Here is a 20630-nt window from a genome sequence, read left to right as displayed (position 1 = left end):
TCCTCTCGTTCAAATTCTCCTTTCATTATGACTTCGTATCTATTTATCTGACTAAGGCTGTTTCATGTTCAATAATATATTCTATTTATTCACCTGGTACATAAATATATCCTCCTCACTGTCTGTCCAGCTTTTAAGATGCAATATTTCTTTCAACAGAATGGGAGTTTAAACCCAACAGAACAAGAGATAGCGAGATCCGTTAGTTTCAAATGGCTTTTCGAAGTTTGCGTTTTCTCCTCTTGGATTTTTACATATAACTTAACTTTGATTCCTATGAACCTAAGAATTGTTATTCTGATTTGTTCCCGATGGCGTCTGAAAACAGCAACTGAACTTCCCCTACGAGTCTTAGCCGTCTACTTTTGAAAAAAGTACGGGGCCTTTCACCGTCTTCTTACACACCACACCTCGTTGATTCACTTTTATTTTATATAACTTTCCTACCTATCTAAAATATGTATTGCATATTCCACCGCAACAACTATGACACCGGAATATGTCTCTGACAACTCTAAAATGTAGTTTAGCCAATTACAGACCTTCGATAGAAACAGGCTCTCTGCTCACCTCTTCAGTTGTAGGATCCTAGTTGTAGTTGTCAGAGATTATTCTGGGCCTCCCTGAACAATTCGTCCGCTGGCTGCTGATTTTCCTCTAAAAAACCCTACTCATGACGTCACCATGTCGGCACGTCCTCACGTCGCCACCTCATGACGTCATCACGTCGGGATTCACCAAATTGTTGAGGCAGAACCTCTGCTCCGCGCGTTCCTCTATGAGTTTGTTTTAAAAGAAGGAAAAGTCAAAGCACCAGGTTAAACAATAATCTGTTTTAATGGTAAAAACATACATCACCCAATCACCTAATCACCTAATCACCTAATCACGAAGCAATCTGCAGAGTACTCCGGGCTCAGGTTCTACTATCGCGTGAGACACGTCTCAGGAACGGCAAGTCAAAAACAAGAGCGCCGATCTTCAAAATGATCACAACATTTATACACAGGTGGGGAGGAGTTTTGTCGCTTGCTCTTCCCTAGCTATTTGTTATTGGCGAGTTCACTTCTGAGCGAGCTAGCCAGTGAGTTGGCAGTGTTCCATTGGTCGGTTTCACTTCTGGGCGGGACCCCAGGTAGTGAGTCCGTGTGTGTGTGTGTGTGTGTGTGTGTGTGTGTGTGTGTGTGTGTGTGTGTGTGTGTGTGTGTGTGTGTGTGTGTGTGTGTGTGTGTGTGTGTGTGTGTGTGTGTGTGTGTGTGTGTGTGTGTGTGTGTGTGTGTGTGTGTGTGTGTGTGTGTTTCTCTGTCCCTCTGCCCTCAGGCAGTCCCCAAATCAATGATTTGGAGTCATGACAGAGGACTCTTTGACAGGACACATACTCATTCCCCCTAAACATCTTCAACACACACACACACACACATCCTATCATGTATCTTATCACACACCAGTCACATGTTTCCCCTCTGAAAGTTATGCTTGTATAGATTTACCAGTCATCATCTCATGACATCTTTAGGATTAGGTAAATAACAAAGCTTAACTGTTCCCATGGCCTAAGGCCTTCCCTGAACTTCCCTTGACCCCAAAGTCAGCTTGATCAGAAGGACCATTGTCTCTCTAACTTGTGTGTGACCCAATCATCTCCTGATCTGATAAGAGTTTTGCAGGAAACGCATGTACATTTCAACACCCCAACATCCTTATAGCTTCTTAACTAATGCATGCTGGACATGAATCACTAATTAACAGGACTTTAACTGCATTATGTTTGAGGAAAATGTCCTTTGGCTTAATCAATAATAGTTTTAGCACTTAACAGAGGAAGCCAGAGACTCAGGGCCTCTTCAGAGGTCTGGGAACTGTCAAAGGTCATTTGTATTATTCTCAACCACAGATAGCCAAAAAACCACCCTTTTAATTACACATAAAAGTGGAAGAAAATACTATTGCGCTATATTTATTATTACTAAGTAATGGGACATTGTTTCAGGAATATATGAGAAGCCTCTCTATATTTAAAGAGGAAAAATGTACTTTGTCCCTTCAAATTTAACACACACGAATATATGAGGTGACATTAAAATGAATATACCAGAAATACACCTTCTTGAACTTTCTGCTATGAACACGTTACTTTAATCCTTCAAATAATACTTCAATGGATTGAGACAGCGTGGTGTCCAAAAAGCTGCAGAGACTTCAGGGAGAAACCTCAGTGTGATGGACGTCCTGTCTGTTGTTTGGCCCGGAGAGGACTGAGGGTCTGCGAGGGGGACCAGGCCTGATGGAGGAGCCCATGCTGGGCAAAGCTGATACCAACTGCACAGTCCTAGTCTGTCACTTTATTTGACTAAATGTGTTTACTTATACATTTAATAGGTTTACACCTTTTGTCCATGTGTGCTTTTTATTTAAAACATGTTTGATTAACTTTTGGCTCACATTTCAATAAATTGTATTTGTACTTGAACTCCTTTTGTCCATTATTCTTACTGAAAATGTTAGATTACACATTCACATCTGACTGAAGATTGGCCCCATTTATTTGTGACATTGCAAACTCTGCGGTACAAGGCACAAGTGATGTGAAGCTCATAAAGTGAGGCAAATACAAATAATCAGCTGATGGAGTGTAGATGTGGAAATAGGTGCATTCGATCAGCTGACTGTTTTTACAATAAAAGTAGTTTCTTATTGCGCATTTCCACTACACGGCCTCGCTCGGCCTCGCTGGGTATGGCTCGGCCTCGTTAGGACTGGCTCACTTTATGGCGCATTTCCATTACAGTTTAGCAACTAGGTTAGTATCTATAGTAACGCAGTGTAGGCGGAGCCGTGACGTCATCTTCAATGAGAGCCCCAGAAAAACAACACAGCCGTTAGCTCTTAGCACTCAGAGCTCACAGCTCCTCATATCTGTTCAGGAACTAGACAAAAGTTAAACAAGTACAAACCACAGACTGTCTGTGTCATCGCGAATACAGTCGCTGGTTTATTTATGTCTGTATAGGCCGTTGTTGTGAGTGTGGACTGTCGGAGCATTTACAACGTTAGCTTAGCCAATCTCCATTTAGAAAACAAGCATTTTAAAAGGTTTTTCGCCTGCCGTCTGTCTGCAGACTTGTCAAAGCATTAATTCATGGTTTTTACTAACCGGTATCAGTATGTTGTTACTTTCGCATCATTTTGAAACGTGTATTACAATTAAATCACGCTCAAATATGTTCATCTTGTTGTAGTTGTAGCCCCCTTGCCAGCGATTCTGTCTAGTTTAGCATACTCAGCCCGACTCAGCCTAGTTGTTCCTGGCCCTAGAACCACGATTTTATGGGGCCAGAAAAACTGTGAATTAGGACCCGCTAGCCGGTACTAGGCCAAGTGGAAACGCGACCAAAAACGGGCCCCGCACGGCTCGGCACGCTTAAAGCGAGCTCCGCGCTGCAGTGAAAACGCGCCATTAGTGTACTGGTCTTAAAATCTCATAGCATCAGCTTTTAATTTTCCTCTTGGATGTTTTTCTTGACCCTCAGAGAAGGAGAACATGTCGTGTCTTTCAGGCATTTCCTTTCCTAACAAAAATTACAGGAAACATAAAACATATTATTGCAAAAACAAGTGTGTTATTTATGAAAGCGGTGTGTTTGTGTGTTTAGGGGCTGTAAATATCATTCTTTTGTAATTGTAATGTTTTTTTTTTTATTTCAACAGCGAGCTACAAAGACAATCAGATTATGAATGAACAGTATGAAATCAAAATGTAGTGCAACTGTAGAAGCTTGCTCTGTTGTATCACTGAAAGAATAACTTTTACCACGTTTTTTACAGACAATATTGAGAGATAAATAGTAGCAGTTCTCACTATGTGTTAAATATCTTTGCCTTCAATACATTCAATTAGAAAGCTGACAAAATAATATTGCTTGTTAACATCTAAATGTAACTTTTTGCATGGAAAAAACCCTCAACTTAACTGATGTGTAGGTGATCTAGTATTGTTTAATGGAATGTATATCAGTGTATTAAAGTCAATACTTCATTCATTTAAACCAATATCTTTCTTGATTCTTTGTATGAAAAATAGAGTCTTTCTACCTGTGCTGAAGTTCACTGCTGTGAGTAGTCCAGTGCTGTCTCTCACTCTCTGGTCCAGCCTGTCTGCATCACCTGGACACCTTAAACAAACAGATATATGTAAAGTACCATGTGTACAAACAATATAACTGATTCTCTTCTGTTAAACATGTTGGATTGTGTATTGTCCGAGTCAGGGTCCTTTTTATTTTACTGTAACTTTGGAAGTTGTGTTACCAATGCTTACTGTTTATTTGATACCCATTTGGTAATGCAATTAATAAAAACAACAAGGTTTGGGTTCGTTCTTCAGATGACTGTGATGTTAACATGCAAGCTCAATAATGAACTCCAGCTCAACCAACCATATTGTAATGTCTAAGTAATCATCTTGAAATATGACATTAATAATTGTAATATACACACATCTTGTTTTGAGGTTGATTACACCTACACTACTTCGACATTAGCTTGTTTACATACTTGAGCATGGCCAATTTAAATTAACCTTAGCGATGCATACAGTTATACCTACATAATAATCATCTCTCTAAGTTACAAGGATGACCTTATTTTATCAACCTCAAACAGAAGCCGTTTGTTGTACAGTATTATCCCACTTAACGCTTAACACTTTATATATAGTCTATGATTTTAACTTGGAGGCTACTATTAGCATCATTAGTACCGATGTAGCTACCACTCGCTTACAAGCTAACCCAAGCCTTAACATTCATTACGTAGCTGATTAAAATCATTAACACATAAATAAAGTACTCAAATTTCACTTACCGCAAAACCGCATTAATGCACCGTCTGTTTTAACCGCAGAGCGAGTCACAATAGTTCAATATATAAGCATGAAGAACAAACAACCACGGCCGGATCAAGTTGTGTTCCCTGGATGAACTGAGCAGGCAGAGTCCCTGTAGCTAGCTTCACGGAGCAGCCAGCAGAGAGACAAGAAGCTAACAGCAGCAGTGATTGAACGGAGCTGTCACTCAATGTGACCACGCCCTAATATATGCATAACTTTAAGGCTTAATATTAATTAAACAGATGCCCCCCTAATCCATATTCACGAAAGGGGGATCTAACTATACAGAGAATATGGTTTTTTGAACCACGATGTAAACATGTTTATTTCTGCTTTAAAATTGGGAATTTTAACATGGGGGTCTATGAAATTGCTCCCTTCTGCAGACTGCTCATACTGACCACTAGATGAACTGCAGTGTATTGCACTTCTGTATTGGCGTCCCGGCTCTTCCTCAGGGTTTGCCGCTCGGAATAAACACTATTACACTAAATAAGAAACAAAACAAAACCTCACTTTAAAAGTGGTACAACTAACAAAAACACAGCTAAACTAAAGGCAACAGTCACAAAATCCTGAGCTACTCCAAACACTAACTTAGCTACTCTACACTCTAACTAAGCTACTTTAGACATTACTAATACACACAAGTTTTACCACAGTTAACAAAATTCTCTAAGAGCAAGTAGCGAGAGGCGTCTGTCCACATGTCAGAGCCTCCAGAGTGATGATTGTCCCCAGGCTTTGTAGTCATCTCCAGCAGGTGTGCGCCGGCTGTGCGCTGCGATTGGAGTGCGTCGGGCCCGGCATGCTCAGTGGTTGATTTGAGCCGGATCCTGCCGGAACAGGATCCGGCACCTCTTCATTTTGGCCACCCTTTGTTCCGGCACCTATTTGGGCAGATCCGGTACCTCTCACAAAAAATAAAAATAAAAAATGGTTAAAATGAAATAAAATATGCAGATATTAATTTACAGAAAAAATCCCAAGAATTTCATGTCGTTTATTAAGATTAAGATTTGAAAGAGTCGGAGATCTGTGTTGACGCACTGAAAAGCTGGACCAACGGACAAACGTCTTTCACTTTTGAAATTCGCCACATGAGGAGCACGTCGCAGAGAGGAAGAAACGGTGATTCAATGCAAGCATGTCAAAAAGACAGTTAAATTTACTGTCTTTCTTCAAAAAGAAGGAAGATGTAATAGACACTTCAAAACGAGTCAGAAAAGCCTCCACAAGCAGCGACGAGGGCAGCTGCAGCGGTCATGTTGATGGTCAAAACCAGGAGGAGGTTAGCGCCGCAACAGCTAGCCAGCTAGCTAACCGACAGCTAGCCAAGCCCGGGCAGCGGGTCAGGTTCACCGCCAGCCGGAACAGGAGCCAGCTACCGTCAGCCAGGTGGACCACCAACAGCAAAGGGTGGGTACCCTGGCATCAACTAGCCCGGTACAACAGCGGAGCAAGAGGCGAGCGGAACCGCGACATCAGCTGGCTTACAGCAGGAAGATTCAGTAGGAGAGGAGAGCGCATTGAGCGTAGAAGAGTGTGGGACGTCCAGCGACAGGTCAGTTTTTTCTAACTGTGGCCAAGAACTTGGAGGACCGTATGTTATCTCAAGGAGGCCGGATGCCAGATAAAACTGGATATAACAAGTTCATTGAGGAGTTGAAGGTGCTTTACGCACAATACTGGCCCGAGGACGCAGGTGCGCTGTATGGAGAGACTGAGGTCGAGTCACTGTGTCAGCGCTTCAACATTGCCAACCCGCGCGCAGTCATACGGGCCTACAGAACGTACAGAGACTCAGATGGTAAAGACACCCCCGATGAGCTGATGGAGTTACTTGTTGCTGTCAACAGCATTCCCATTGCAAGTGCTGAATGTGAGCGCGGATTTTCTCAAATGAACTTGATTTGCACTCCCAACCGTAGCTCTTTGCTCACATCTACCATGTCATCTTTACTCTTCCTAAATCTTGTTGGACCCCCCCTGACTAAATCCAATCCAGTCCCGTACGTGAGGTCCTGGGTGGCCAAAGGACACAGAACTGCCACAGACACACGCAGTAAAAGCAGAAAAAAAGAGATAGAGGACAATCCGGACATGCTCGTGATGTGGGGTGTTTTAAACAACTAAATATGGTGAGCAAACATACTGTCTATTAATAGGCCGCCGTGCCAATCTTTGAATAGGCCTAATAAATATTTTTTTTACACGTTAAACCTGTTGAGAAATTAATTGCTGGCTGTATACTGAAGTCCCGCCTGTGGTGATGTGGGCATTTGCCTATGTTGTGCGTACTAGCCTAAAAAATTATAAATTATCGTCATAACATTTATACCATGGATACTATTTGAAATTGAGGCTTGTAAGTCCCACAGCGTTGCAAGTGGACATTTTCATGTTGTTTTCAGCACCTTTTCTGTATACGTTCCGGGACCTGTACGCGTCTCGTCATCCCTGAGCTGTCATATGTACTTTGCGTTCCGGCACCTTATGATTTACAAATTAAGCACTGGGCGTGCTCCAATCACAATCTTCAGGAGGCAGACCAGGATATGGCAGCCAATGACGTCAGGGCAACCGCACAGCTCATTTGCATATAACATAAGTTAACACAGTTAAAACGACTAGCAAGGCGGCAATCGTAACAACGTTAGAAAACCAGCAACGTAACATTTCAAATAAGATTCACAAACCTGAAACACAGGGGCAGCAGGTACTGTAGGAAAGGGAAGGCTAAGCCTTCCCAAATATTTGTGTCACTGCATCCTGGTAAAATAAAAATATGATGTATAATGTTTGTGTCTTTGATATTAGCGCTGCTATGCAGCCACCTGTGCCCTGTACTACGAAGTTAGTTCAACAGACCCTGGATATGTTTGAGTTATGTTAACTAACCCTAACAAACGAGATCTCGCTAAGCGGTCCTACGACGCTGGTTATCAACTCGGTAAATCAAGCCAGGGTTTCTCTCTCCAGCTGCGAGCGCAACACACTAGTGATGGGTCGTTCGCGAACGATTCGTTCTTTTTGAACGAATCTTTGAAGTGAACGAGATGAACTGATTCCTCCCGCAAAATGATGTGTTTGTTTGAGTCGCCGCCCTCCGCCAAAAGCTAAAGAGAGGCTGTTTGTGAACGACGAACTTAAAGAACAGGCGGAAACAGTTCAGAACTGTTTCCTACAGTTCTTTTATCTTATATCCCTTTCTTTCAAGAGGAGGGTCCCGTTCAACCCAGTCTCACGGCATTTCGTGTTCACCAACACGATTTTTAATCTATTGATTCGTGTTCACCAACACGATTTTCCCCTTTTTTTCATGTTGCACAGCACGATTTTAAAAGCAATGCATTTCTATTGGTAGTCTTTCCCCTTTTTGTTCGTGTTGCACAGCACGATTTTAAAAGCAATGCATTTCTATTGGTAGTCTTTCCCCTTTTTTTTCGTGTTGCACAGCACGATTTTAAAAGCAATGTATTTCTGTTGGTAGTCTCACGGCATTACGTGTTATAGGAAGACCGGAAACTGTGTGGTTCATAAAAACATGTTCTTACTCAATATCAAGCCACGATTATTGCTTTTATTTAAAATCGTATCATTTCTGACTTTTGTTGCTGTCTGTGAGGAAAATAAATGGGGCTCATTTTTCCTTCTAATTTGTTATTCTTTTCAAAATAACACACTGTTATTTAGTCAACAATAACACACAATTATCCTTGTTTTTATTTATTTGTTTGATTCTATAATCTCTGGCTTTTTTGCCGTCCTTCAGGAACTGAATTTCAAAATAAAAATAACCGGAAACAGACGTAGGCCAAGAAGGGACATTTCGAGCATCATCGAGTTTAGGATGGCCGAAGACACTACACTACCCATAATCCCCAGCTATCCTTTAGGACTACAGTCCCCGTGATTAAACTTCAAGTCAGGATTGGATGTTGGAGTGGCAGTGCGCCAAGGTTACGGAATCGAAACTGGATCGAACGCCGCCCCCCCCAACAATTAGAAGTTGCCAGTATTAAACACCAATTATTAACCAATTAAAATGAACCGATTAAACATCTCTCTGTCACAGTTTAAACGCATTTCAAGTGGAAGAATTGTTCGTGTCTCCTCTTCGTGTCTCGGGAAGCTGGAAGCTGTATTATTTTCAAAAAATAAAAATAAATTATTTATTTTTTTAACCATAACGGGTACTTTACACAACATTGAGTCAAACTTATCCTTGTTTTAATCCTTGTTTTATTTATGTTAAATTGTTGTTGTCGGTTAATTTTCCATTTGATTTATTTTGGTTTAAGATATCATTCTTTTTTATTTATTATTATCATGTTAGATGTTTAAACTTTTCTACATTTTATAAGGCAATATACTGTATACTTTTTTGTTTTTGTCCGTAGGCTACTTAGGTTATTAAAGAGTTATCGTGTCAAAATATAGGAAATGTATTAATATGTTATTGTATAATCGGTACAGGAAATTACATCATTCAGAGCGCCACCTATTGGCCAAAGACGCTGCCACCGGCATTGCGATCCATCCTCTGACAAAGTAAGTTGGGTCACTAAAGTCTGATACATGTTTTGCTTAGATTTAATAATTGGGGCTTTTTTTTAAGCCTTTACTCGCATGGTTCATCACACATACTGAACTGTTCTAACTCTGAGAAATGCTTTCGCCATAATCAGCAAAGCAACATTAATGTGAAATTATTCTTGCGGGCGGCTAGCTAGCTAGCTCACGTTCAACATAAGCTTAAACTAGTTTAGCTACATTTATATCAGCTCATAAGTGGTGTGTGAAAAATATTTGTCTTAATTACGGCTACATACGTCAATGTTAAAGTGTGAGTTATACGTTATCTTAATCGCTTTTGTTTTACACATGACAGTACTAACTCTGGCCGACATTTTAATATATGTTTGGGGGGGAGGGGCATAGTCCACGTCCATGTGCTTTTTACGCGTATGAAACAGGAAACACGTAAATGAACTGTCTGTCTAAAGTAGTTAAACCGTCACAATGTGCATTTAAAAAAGCTAGTTTCATTACATAATTCACTTTTTCTGTTCTCTCCTGCAGCTCCCGTACCCACACCAAAAACCCATAAACTGATCTACACCATCATAAAACCAACGGCACTTTTAAGAGCCAAACTCAACCTATCTCCCTATCTCCCTATCTAGCTCTCTTATATCTATCATCTATTTATTTATTCACCCTTCTATCTATGCTGTGTACTTCTCTACTTTCCTGTGTTTGTCAGTCTATCTGTTTGTTTGTAATCCCGTGTTAATCATGCCAGGTGGGTCTACAAAAAAGACATGTCCCTTCTGTCAGAACATTTTATTTTGTGCACAGAAGATCTGTGGACATTGCCTTAAAGAGCCTGTGACACGATTTTCCCCCATCATCCAAACCCATCAATTTGAGTAAATATTGTCCCCTTGAAAACCGTTACTGAACTGATTTTGGATATTTGTACTTTGATAACCATTAATCTGCCCTTCAATGTTGACCATTTCCTGGATCTTCTCGGGGATTCTTCAAGTCCCGCCAAATTATGGGTGACGTCAATGCGGGCACAGCGCTCCACCTGCAGCGTTCAGGATCCCAGCATCTGCATGTAAACGCACGATGGCGCACACAGCAGCAAGTTCAGACAGCGATGACAGTTTAATTTTGAACGTGTCTGAGAGCTCATATGAGGCTGAAGGATCGGTTTATTTTGTATCTGTTAGAAGTTTAGGAATTAGGTGCGTCAATATGGGCGATCATGCGGTCATGTAGCCAGTGGTGGACTGGGACTAAAAATCAGCCCGGGACTCTCGACCGGCCCACTTCGGTACAACTAGTAAATTGTCAACGGGGGGAGTGGGGGATGTGCTAGTGACTTATCCGACCGGCCCACTTCCGATGGCCAATCCGCCACTGCACCCAGCCCAGCCCACGTAAACTGTCAACGGGGGGAGCCTCGCTGCGGGGAAACGGTGGACCTAGTGTCCCGATCGGAGTGGGAATAATAATAATAATAATAATAATAATAATAATCCGTGCATTTTATCCATTAATTTCCCCGACATTATGGTAAAAAAAAACACACGTTTAATCCATGTTGGTGTACTACTACAACCAGTGGTGTAGTGGGGATGTTTAACTGGGTGGACGGGGTGGTGGGTGGACGGGAGACACTATGGACGCGCTCGTGAACTGTCAACGGGGGGGGGGAGCTTGGGCACCTCTGTGTCGCCTGTCAGCGCAACTTACATGATGCCGTTTAGACAATATAATAATAAAGGGCGGTGCCGGCTGTCAGCGAACCGATCCGGCCTTTCTGCGCGACTATCACTCAAATGCGGGACATAGTCTCAATGTGTGGGACGCGGGACAAATAATAAAAATGCTGTGTGTGCAGTCCCGCACAGTGCGGGACACCTGGTCACCCTACACACACAGTTCTGCCCCTCACACACACACGCTTTAAATCAAGTTGCATAAATGCTTGAGCTACGTTTTTATTATAATTACTGTGAAATCTGCCTATTATGTTTTCGTTATTATTACAACAAACACACACTTGCAACTGATAACACTGGCAATGATTTTAGATGTATTAGACTATTTAAAAAAGAAATCATGCATCCCACGCCCACTACACCACTGACTGCAACTACAAAAAGCTAAGGTTTGTTTTCTCATCAGGAAATGCAGACCGGCTAAAACAAAAGATTTTTACATCATCATCCTCACGATCATTTTATGTATCATATGTTCGCCGAATTGACATGAAAGCACTAATAAATGTAGTTTCATCCACTTGAGTTTACAAAAATAATCGATTTGTTTTTATATCACATCCGACGGGAGGAAATTCAGCAGCTCTCACTACCGATTTTTAATCCTAATTTAATCATCATCTTCACCACGATCATTTATGTTTATGTTCACCGAATTGACATGAAATTACTGACAAATATGAATATACTGTAGTCAACTTCATTAAAACGTTATTAACGTGCCTAAACTCAGTAATTCACCATTTCTACGCATGACAACACAATTTGTCCGTGTTTGGCTCTCTCGCCGCACAGTGAAGCGTTTCCGCATTGACGTCACTTCCGGCTTCCCCCAAAACCTCAAAATGAGTCGAAGGAATTTTCCCGCGATGTTCGAAATTATTGATATTTATCGGAACGGTATCGCTTTTTCTTTTTTAAACTGACGGTTCGAGATGACTAGTAGCCCACTATTTCATTGCACAACAGTTGTTGGGTTCGTGTCACAGGCTCTTTAAGGAGCAGCCAAAAAAAGCCGCGCCTTGAGAACAAGCTCAAGAGGTTTGATGAGAAGCGAGGGGGTTGGGTGTCAGGGCGGAAGAAGAACCACAACATTGCTTCCATCAAGGATGAAGCCATTGTCTTGGTATGTACACTTTTTACTGTATGTTAAGGCCCGGACACACCAAGCTGAAACCAAAGAACTAACACAGACGGACCATGACTATTTGCCAATATATTGGGCCAGGATCAAGTTGAATGTTGATTTTATATACATTTATTTCTTAATGATGTTTGTATCTTATTAACCAATATACACTTTGATATCAAATTCAAATATAGATATTATTGCAAAGGTATTATTTAATATTCTCTTTTCTTTCAATTTTAAAACTACTCTTATCTTAACTTTCACAGCCAAGGGACACTATTTTAATTTAACTACACATTTAAATAAACAGAGCACTTCCTTCACTTCCATGTTGTGTTCCATTCTTGCTTATGTACACACTTTTAGACCTTAAAGGTAGGGTATGTAAGTTTGACAAACCGGCTCGAGATCGCTAGAATTTGAAAATACACAACCGGAGAAAATCTGCCACTTCCTTATAGAGCCCCTCCTCCAACACACACAAACGTGCACATGACCAATGAGGGCACAAGATAAGTTTGTGCACAGATGGAAGGCTGACAGGCAGGTAGGCCATCCAGTTACTTTAGCCGGGCCGGCTCAGATGATTGGTCGTGCTTTTTACAGTATTACGGCTTCCACAGATGAATTTTTTTTATGGATTTTTTGTCAAAGCACTTAAGATATTCATTGCTATCGGGATGTTAAGAGCATTCCATGGAATATAACAAAAAGTGTATCTCGAGCCGGTTTTTCAAACTTACCTACCCCACCTTTAATAAGACTACATAATTGTATGTTACTACTCTATATTACTCTTACGACTGCAGCCACAACATACGGGAACGTTTTACATCGTAGCACGCAATTTCAATTTCAACAGTGTCAAGCTATGCTTGGATTGTGTTACATTTTTAATTATGCAATAGTCATTGTAAGTGTTAACTGTTAATTGTTGAGTGGTCACACATTTGTATCTTATTGTACTTTAACTTTAAGATTATCAGGGTTTGAACTGGGACTCAGGATACTGATTTATTTGTATTTTGTGTTTGTCTATAAAATATTTTCTGCTTCTACTGTTTAACCCTTCCTGGTAAATACATGATTCTGCAAAAGCTTAACTCAGCATCTAGGTTTATGGCATACAACTAGATGCTGTCATCAGTAATGTTATAGTTGTAGTTATATAGTTGTTGTTGATGTTTCCTTTCCATTTCTTTAAACAGTAAATATATTATTTTGTCATTACAGCTTGAGAAACTCCATGCCATTGGCTTTAAACCAGTGCTGCTTCTTGGCAAGGAGACCAGGAAGAAGGACGTCAAATGTGAAATCCTAACCCCTCGCTGCACACTGACCGCCTATGCCCAGGATTACCTTGACAAGATAGGCACTTTTTATGAGTACCTTCGTGAAGGTGAGATGCTTGCACTATATCTTCACAGTTCACAGTATTGTGTACACAAAATGTTTGTATCAATGGAGAGCTTAACATTTCCTTATAACCAACACAGTTATATGGAATGAGTTTGGATCAACTCATTTAATAAAGTCAGTTAAGTTAACAACAACTTACAGCGACTGTTTTCAATCCATCCCAATCTTGTGGGACAACAACTTGATCCAGTATTTATCCTTTGATACAGCCAGAAAGCAGTCATTTGAGCAATTTATTTGGGTTTGGCAAACTGTATTTTTGTGAGACAACTAACACACATCCTTTCTACCTGTTAACTGTCACTATTTTTAGCTGCAAAGTATTACAAAAGTTGAAAGTAATTGCAAAATATTTAGGGTTATGGACAACGTTTGACTGTTTATTATTTTAGCAAACTACATACAATAAATACATTTTTAAACACTGAGTATGTAGCCTAATGAGACATGGCTTACTCTGCAGAGAGGACTTGTGGACATTTAACTGTTATTTATCAGGAAATAGTTAGCCAAGTTTACGTGAATTTGAAAAACCATTTTGGGGTATTGTGCTACCACTTGCACATTCATTGTATACAAATTGAAAGTTGTAAAGTTGTTAATGTCAAGCTAGTTAGGTTTGATGACTGAAGTGTATGTTTAGGCTTGAGCCAAACCTTAAGCAATTTCCTTTTAGCAAACCGTTCCTAAACGGTTTCCTTTATCAACGCCCAAAAGGGAGAAATATTTTGAGGTTAATGGTAAGAGCACAATACATGAAGACGATCCCAGTTGACCACATATTCAGTTTGGCAGTTCTGTATTAAGGTCATGTTTCTCGGGTTGTAAACAAAAGCAGTTATCCAGTGCATCCAGAGGTCCCTTTACATTACATTTATGTTTTTATCCAAAGCGACTTGCTACTTATTTGATTGCACTTATGCAAAACACGTTTGCGTCAGTCTCATAAATTCTGAACAAAATGTGTGGATGTAAATAATGTAAGGGAACATACATGCACACGTCTATATATTGTCTACCGACAAATTGACATGTCATATCACATGGAGTGTAGACACAAATCGGAAGAATAATATCGCAAAAACAAAACCATAAATGGTTGACTGGATAAATACCACTATTTCTCTGCTATTAACTTTGACTGCACACAGTCCTATGACATGACGAGTATATTTTTGACCCTGTCTGGAAACATACCTTAAGCACGCTGTATTTCTTATTCCTAGATTTATGAGTTAACCTCTTTGTCTTAAGCAAGTCAAGACCAACATTTGTTTAACTTGCACAGGTTGGACACAGGACTCCACTGGCCAGGGGGTTGCGGAAGATCCTGAGGAAGAGACAGTCATGCTGAACCTCACACCCTGTGACCCATCTGAACCAGCAAACAACTGGCAGGAGGCAGGGACCACAGAGAGCCAGATGCCAGAGACAAGCACCGTGTAGGTGGAGGTGATGAAGACCCCCCCCGTGAAGCAGTGCACCATCATAGAGGTGGGGCAGGAGGAGCAGCCCCTGCGGGATGATGTGAGACAGGCTACCACCACGGAGGGGCCAGGTAATAAAATAGATAGATAGAATCGGAGGGATGAAACCCTCTTTAATGGTCACACATGCAGAGCACACAGCACACACAGTGACATTTGTTCTTTGAGATTTGCAGCTTTTATATTTATAAAAGTCAAGAGTGTTTTCCGATATTTTCCTAAAAAATTATTGTTGGTAACTTGTTGACAAGTCATGCTTCTACAATATCTCAAAACACCTAATTGCACTTCTTGCATTTTTGGGAATAATGATTGTTCCAATAGATAAATAATAATAACAACAATAGCTTAATCTAAATAACAATTTCACCTACAACTTCATAAATATGAAAGGAAAATGGGATACTTGGGTATGTGTATATCCTTAGGTACTCGGATATACATAAATATTAAAGTCCATGTAATGTCCAAAATAAATGTTATTCTGTGTTAATAAATCGCTTCATCACTTTCCACTGTTTCATTTGACATATCAACATCAATGATTCTTTCCATAAATACCCCCCAAATAACATGAAATGTGTGCCACTTTCCCGTGTTATTCCGCTCCGGTAGCGAAAAGCTTGCCAGCCATTAACCCAGCTGTGTGACGTCACACGTGGCAAACACCAGCCTCGTCTGGATTGTTTGTTTTGTATCCTTCCGCTATTTTCGCTCAACATATGTGTAACCGGAACTCGCTAAACTTTTTTTATCTAACAATTCATGATGGGGAAGCGATGTGTAGTTGTGAGCTGTGAATGTTTCCTGATTGCTATAAACATTGATCATGGGTGCTGGAAGATTGTGCACAAAACTCGGGTCAGAATTAAGTTACTACAGGTGTTATGCCAGTTTGAGCTAAATGTCACCAGAGTACAGTGAACTTGCCTAGTGACTGAAATATATAAAAGTTGAAGTGAAATAAGTAAGGCCAAAAATGAATTACGTCTGAATATCTTTATTATTTTTACCACTTTTAATTATTTGTGGGCTCGCACATATACCAAAATAGACTAATGTACACTGCAATAAAGATAAAATGTTACAAGTGAAAAATTAACAAAAGAACCCTTTTTATTTATCCATCAGTAAATGAATACAATCTTACAAATTTGTGATTTGGAAAATGTTGTTATATTTACATGTTTCTTTGGAAAAATAATATTGTAAATGATGTACTTTGTAAATTATTTACATCATGCGAAACCATTTTAACCAGTTCAGCTGCATGATTTATGTCAAATTACAGATTTGGCCATTGAAATCCCTGATAGCGGCCTCCCGGTTCAGGGTAAGTCTTCCGTATCTCGGTTACTGCACATGCAGGCAGCGGGACTCTGATTTTTGGGCCGAGTACACCCCAGCACCAACGTACAAACTGTCGATAAGCTGTATATCGATGCTTCCTAATGAAAAAAAAGTATACAGATTATAAATATATTTGGAGAAAAATAAAATGTTATGTAGTACTATTATTTAGCAATGGTTACAAATTGGCTTATAACATGATATTTGTATTTTACTTGTACAAAATAAATATGAGGTTATACATGACTGCTTGACAGAATCATAGACCTCTTATATATTTCCTCACATGTGTAGTTGTTTCTTTTCCCAAGCATACATTGAACTTGCATACACAGAAAAAATAAAAGCCAAGCTGTTTTTGACTGCTTGAAAGAGTTTAATGGTATCTTTAAAAGTGTACCATATCTGTAGCGACTAAAAGTATTATATGAAAGCAAAGCTGCAATAGGCAGTTGGGTCAATCAATATTTACTTACTGGTGTAGTGGGCCATGAACTGCTCTGTGTTGTTGTTTGTATTGAAGATACGCTATTTTCAGTGTCCAAACACTGAGACAGCCTTCTCTAAAGCCTGGGTGGCTAATAATGCACCTTGGTTTCTCGTCGGTGTCTTCTATCTGGCAGAGTCCGGCACGGGTCTGATTTTCAAGACCCGCTCCCGCCCCGCACCCGTGACGTGCAGTACCGAACCCGCCCCGCTACCCGCACATATTGCCAATTAGTTCCGCAACCCGACCCAACCCGCCGGCACATGATCCGCAACCCGACCCGAACCCGCATATATATAAGCAGTGACAACGTGCAATTATTAACACACGCAGTTGCATATTTGGCTCAAAAAGCCTGGGATGTTGTTTATTTTCTCCATCTAGGATGACACCAAAAGCCTCCCAGACGTTGGATTTCGCTCTTGAGGAAGAGTTATTGAAAATGCTGTATTGTCCGCTAGAGAGCTTCACCTCAGAATGTGGTGCGCTCAGCAGCAGATAGATTCACTGCAGAGGTTATGATTATGCTCGGTCCCGCGGAGGAGAGGTCTGAGGATTTAAACATTAAACTAAATTATTATTGTTTAAATATATTTATTATGCAACACCCGCAACCGGACCCGCATCATCTTTGTTTTACCCAGAAGCGAACCCGGAAAAAAGCGTTTGAAAAAATACCACCCGCAAATCACCTTTTTTGCGGGTCACCCGTCGGGTACCCGCGGATACCTGACCCGATGCAGGACTCTGCTATCTGGTCAGTAGGTTGCAAACAGTCTATTTGTTCCATCACCTGCCAGATCTCTCTGCAGCATACACATTCATCTGCAGTGGGCATGCTTTCACAGCATTGACATGTACACCTGAATATTGTACATAACATTAAAAAACAAAACAATATCTGCCGGACGTGTGAGGAACAGATGACAAATTAAGATCGACATTTAGTGCAGGTCAAATTAAATAAAACAGAATTTACCATTCAGTATTGCCGACTCGAGTCTCGCCGGCTGCGGAATCCTCTTCTCTTTCACAAGTTTCTGCCTCGTTGTTCGATTGCTGGGCAGGACGCTCGTACTGATAAGGCAAGATGCCTTGAAGTGAAAGGCTAGCTGGTTCACTCTCTACTTCTGTAACTGAATCCAGATAACCCACCGAATCTGAGCTTGAATGATCGCTGTCGCTGTCGCTGTCTGAAGTTATCGCGTTGCTTGCCATTTGGACTGATTTGATCAAATGGCAATGTTTGCCACGTGTGACGTCACCGCTCATTCGGGAGTGATCGGGGGCGTACTCGGCAAACTTCGGAACCAACATCGGTTTTTAACGTATATGTCATTTAATTATGACGAAACTTTAAACATTTTAATTTATTTTTATTCTGGTGATATCTAAACTACATGTTAAAAAATACCTGTGTTAGATGCATTACATGGCCTTTAAACGTTTAGAAAAATACAGTCTTTCATTCCTGAACAGACATGTGATTACTATATGGTTATACCTTTTTCACACAAAAATGCAAAGCAACAGCAGGCTTACTTTACACTTGATCAATCACAAAATAAAACTCCTGTCATTTGGTTTACACACAGAAAGGGTCTTACATTGTAGCGTTGGGCAGTAGGTCGATTACATCAAAAATGATTTGGCTCATGTCCATATATTGTATGAGAGGTTGATATCATTAATATTGTGGTCTACCTAAAGCAATCCCTGACCATAGGGGTAAACTTTGAAGCAACTCATGCAACAACGTTATGCAGCATATTTAAACTTTATACTCAAGAACTGCATTTAGATACGACACTGTCCCATAATGAACATACGGGGAATAAACTTAGGTTTTTGAATCAAAGTTAAATTCATTTAACGTTACAGCACAACATGTTAATATTTATCAAACTATTCCTTACACATAAAGTATGGAGTCAATTATATAGACAAGACAACAAAACACCTAGACTTCATAGATCAACCTCAATTTAATCGCAATAACAAAAAAATATCTGTACCTAACACCTATTGCATCATGTGATGATGTATTTTGAAACTTGAGTTTAAGCTTAACTTGGTGTACTGTATGTATATAGTAATATTTCTTCTTCAACCTCCTAGACGCAAAAAGAAAAAGTCAGGTATATTAACAGTATTAAGTATTTTGACTGATTATAAACATTTGCATGAGTCGAATTGATTGGTATTCTAATAGATCTATCGACATGTACTTTAGCAAAGTGCATGTAAGCGCAGTGATTGATGCTTCTTCAGTGAGTTAACAATGCTATATTGTGACTAATAACTATAACTGATACATTATCCAAAAATCCAAAGGGCTTTAATTGTCTAATAAGACTAAAATACATACAGTCATAGTTGATAAGGTGGTGATGAGAATGCTAGGCAGTAAAGGAAGCAGCAGTGCAGTATTTTCTTTGGTCATCTCAGGCTCAGCAGTGGTATGGCCATTCAAACAAGCATCCCATGTTAGGACTGAGAGCAGCTTGGTTCCATTTCAATGATGTATACAGTAACTTTTGACCAGTGATAACAGTGTGGTCACTTTTCATCGTGCAAGTCTGGTTGCTACTTAAGTGTTCATAGTTGTATTTATTTTATTTCTAATATGACTGTGGATGTGGAACCTGCTTTGATGTTCACAGATTGCTCCTACCACACTCGCCTAGAAACTTTCCCCATCAGGAGTGTAATAAAAGAAAGAATGAGAAAGGTTAGACGGGAATAAAAGTAATGCATAGGGTGTGCTTTATGATTTACAAACTTCCAACACAATTGTTTGCTAAATAGCTAATATGCGTTTGGTCTTTCCGAAATTAGAGATTTGTTTTCTTCTCTTGATAGGGAAAAGCAGAAAGTTGGTGGAGTGGGAGCCCTGTCCAGTATGGTATATATCTTCCAGTTACTTGGCTTCATGTCATCTGATGTAGTCCCATGTTGGAGAACAAACACATGATATTTAACAAATGCAAAACATCCAAATCTACCACCAGTCCTCTTATATATTTCACTGCTGTTATTCTGAAGCAGCTGAAGTAGTGTAGGAACAAATGATTGTTTAACTTCATTGTTGTTAATGTATGCGTTTTTGTTTGTTTTTATTGTTTGTTAGAACATTTGTTTTCATTTCTATGTTCACTTTTTCTAAATGGTAAATGAAACATTTACTTATATAAATTTAGTTATAAGATGTTTGCTTCACACATAGTTTATGCTTTTTGGAAAGACGAAACCAGTAACTGTAACCAACATTATTCCATTCTGTTTTCAGTGGCAAGGAGTGGGCTCATTCCTGGCAGCCGAAGAATTCTCCGGGATAATGCATACAAATAAAATCTGTTATTTGAACACCAGTTTTGTTTTTGCACGTTTGTTCTCTTGTTTATATGCTCCATATGAGTCATATTTAATATGTCTCTATTAGAAATAAGATGAAAACCTCCACCAAAATGCATTTGACTTTTTAGGAAATTACAGTGGAAATACTACATGATTTCATTGTCAGTGATAGGAACACCATAACCTATTTTAAGCATATTCATGTGTGAAA

General features: G+C 40.0%; 1 long non-coding RNA gene across 3 annotated transcripts; it reads left to right on the top strand.

The window, feature by feature from the left end:
• Positions 1-12004: 12004 nt before the first annotated feature.
• Positions 12005-20429, top strand: LOC307039619. Of its 3 annotated transcripts, none has more exons than XR_013808283.1 (5): positions 12005-12313; positions 13553-13718; positions 15027-15296; positions 19726-19967; positions 20352-20393. It is a non-coding gene; the product is annotated as an uncharacterized lncRNA (long non-coding RNA). The 3 variants fall into 3 exon arrangements; XR_013808281.1 differs by having other exon boundaries at positions 12010-12313; positions 19925-19967; positions 20352-20429; XR_013808282.1 differs by having other exon boundaries at positions 12011-12313; positions 19726-20422.
• Positions 20430-20630: the final 201 nt, after the last annotated feature.

Source organism: Notothenia rossii (assembly GCF_949606895.1).
Source record: "Notothenia rossii genome assembly, chromosome: 5".
Lineage (NCBI taxonomy): Eukaryota > Metazoa > Chordata > Actinopteri > Perciformes > Nototheniidae > Notothenia > Notothenia rossii.
The sequence above is the reverse complement of the archived record's forward strand: the minus strand, read 5'-3'. Positions and strand labels throughout refer to the sequence as shown.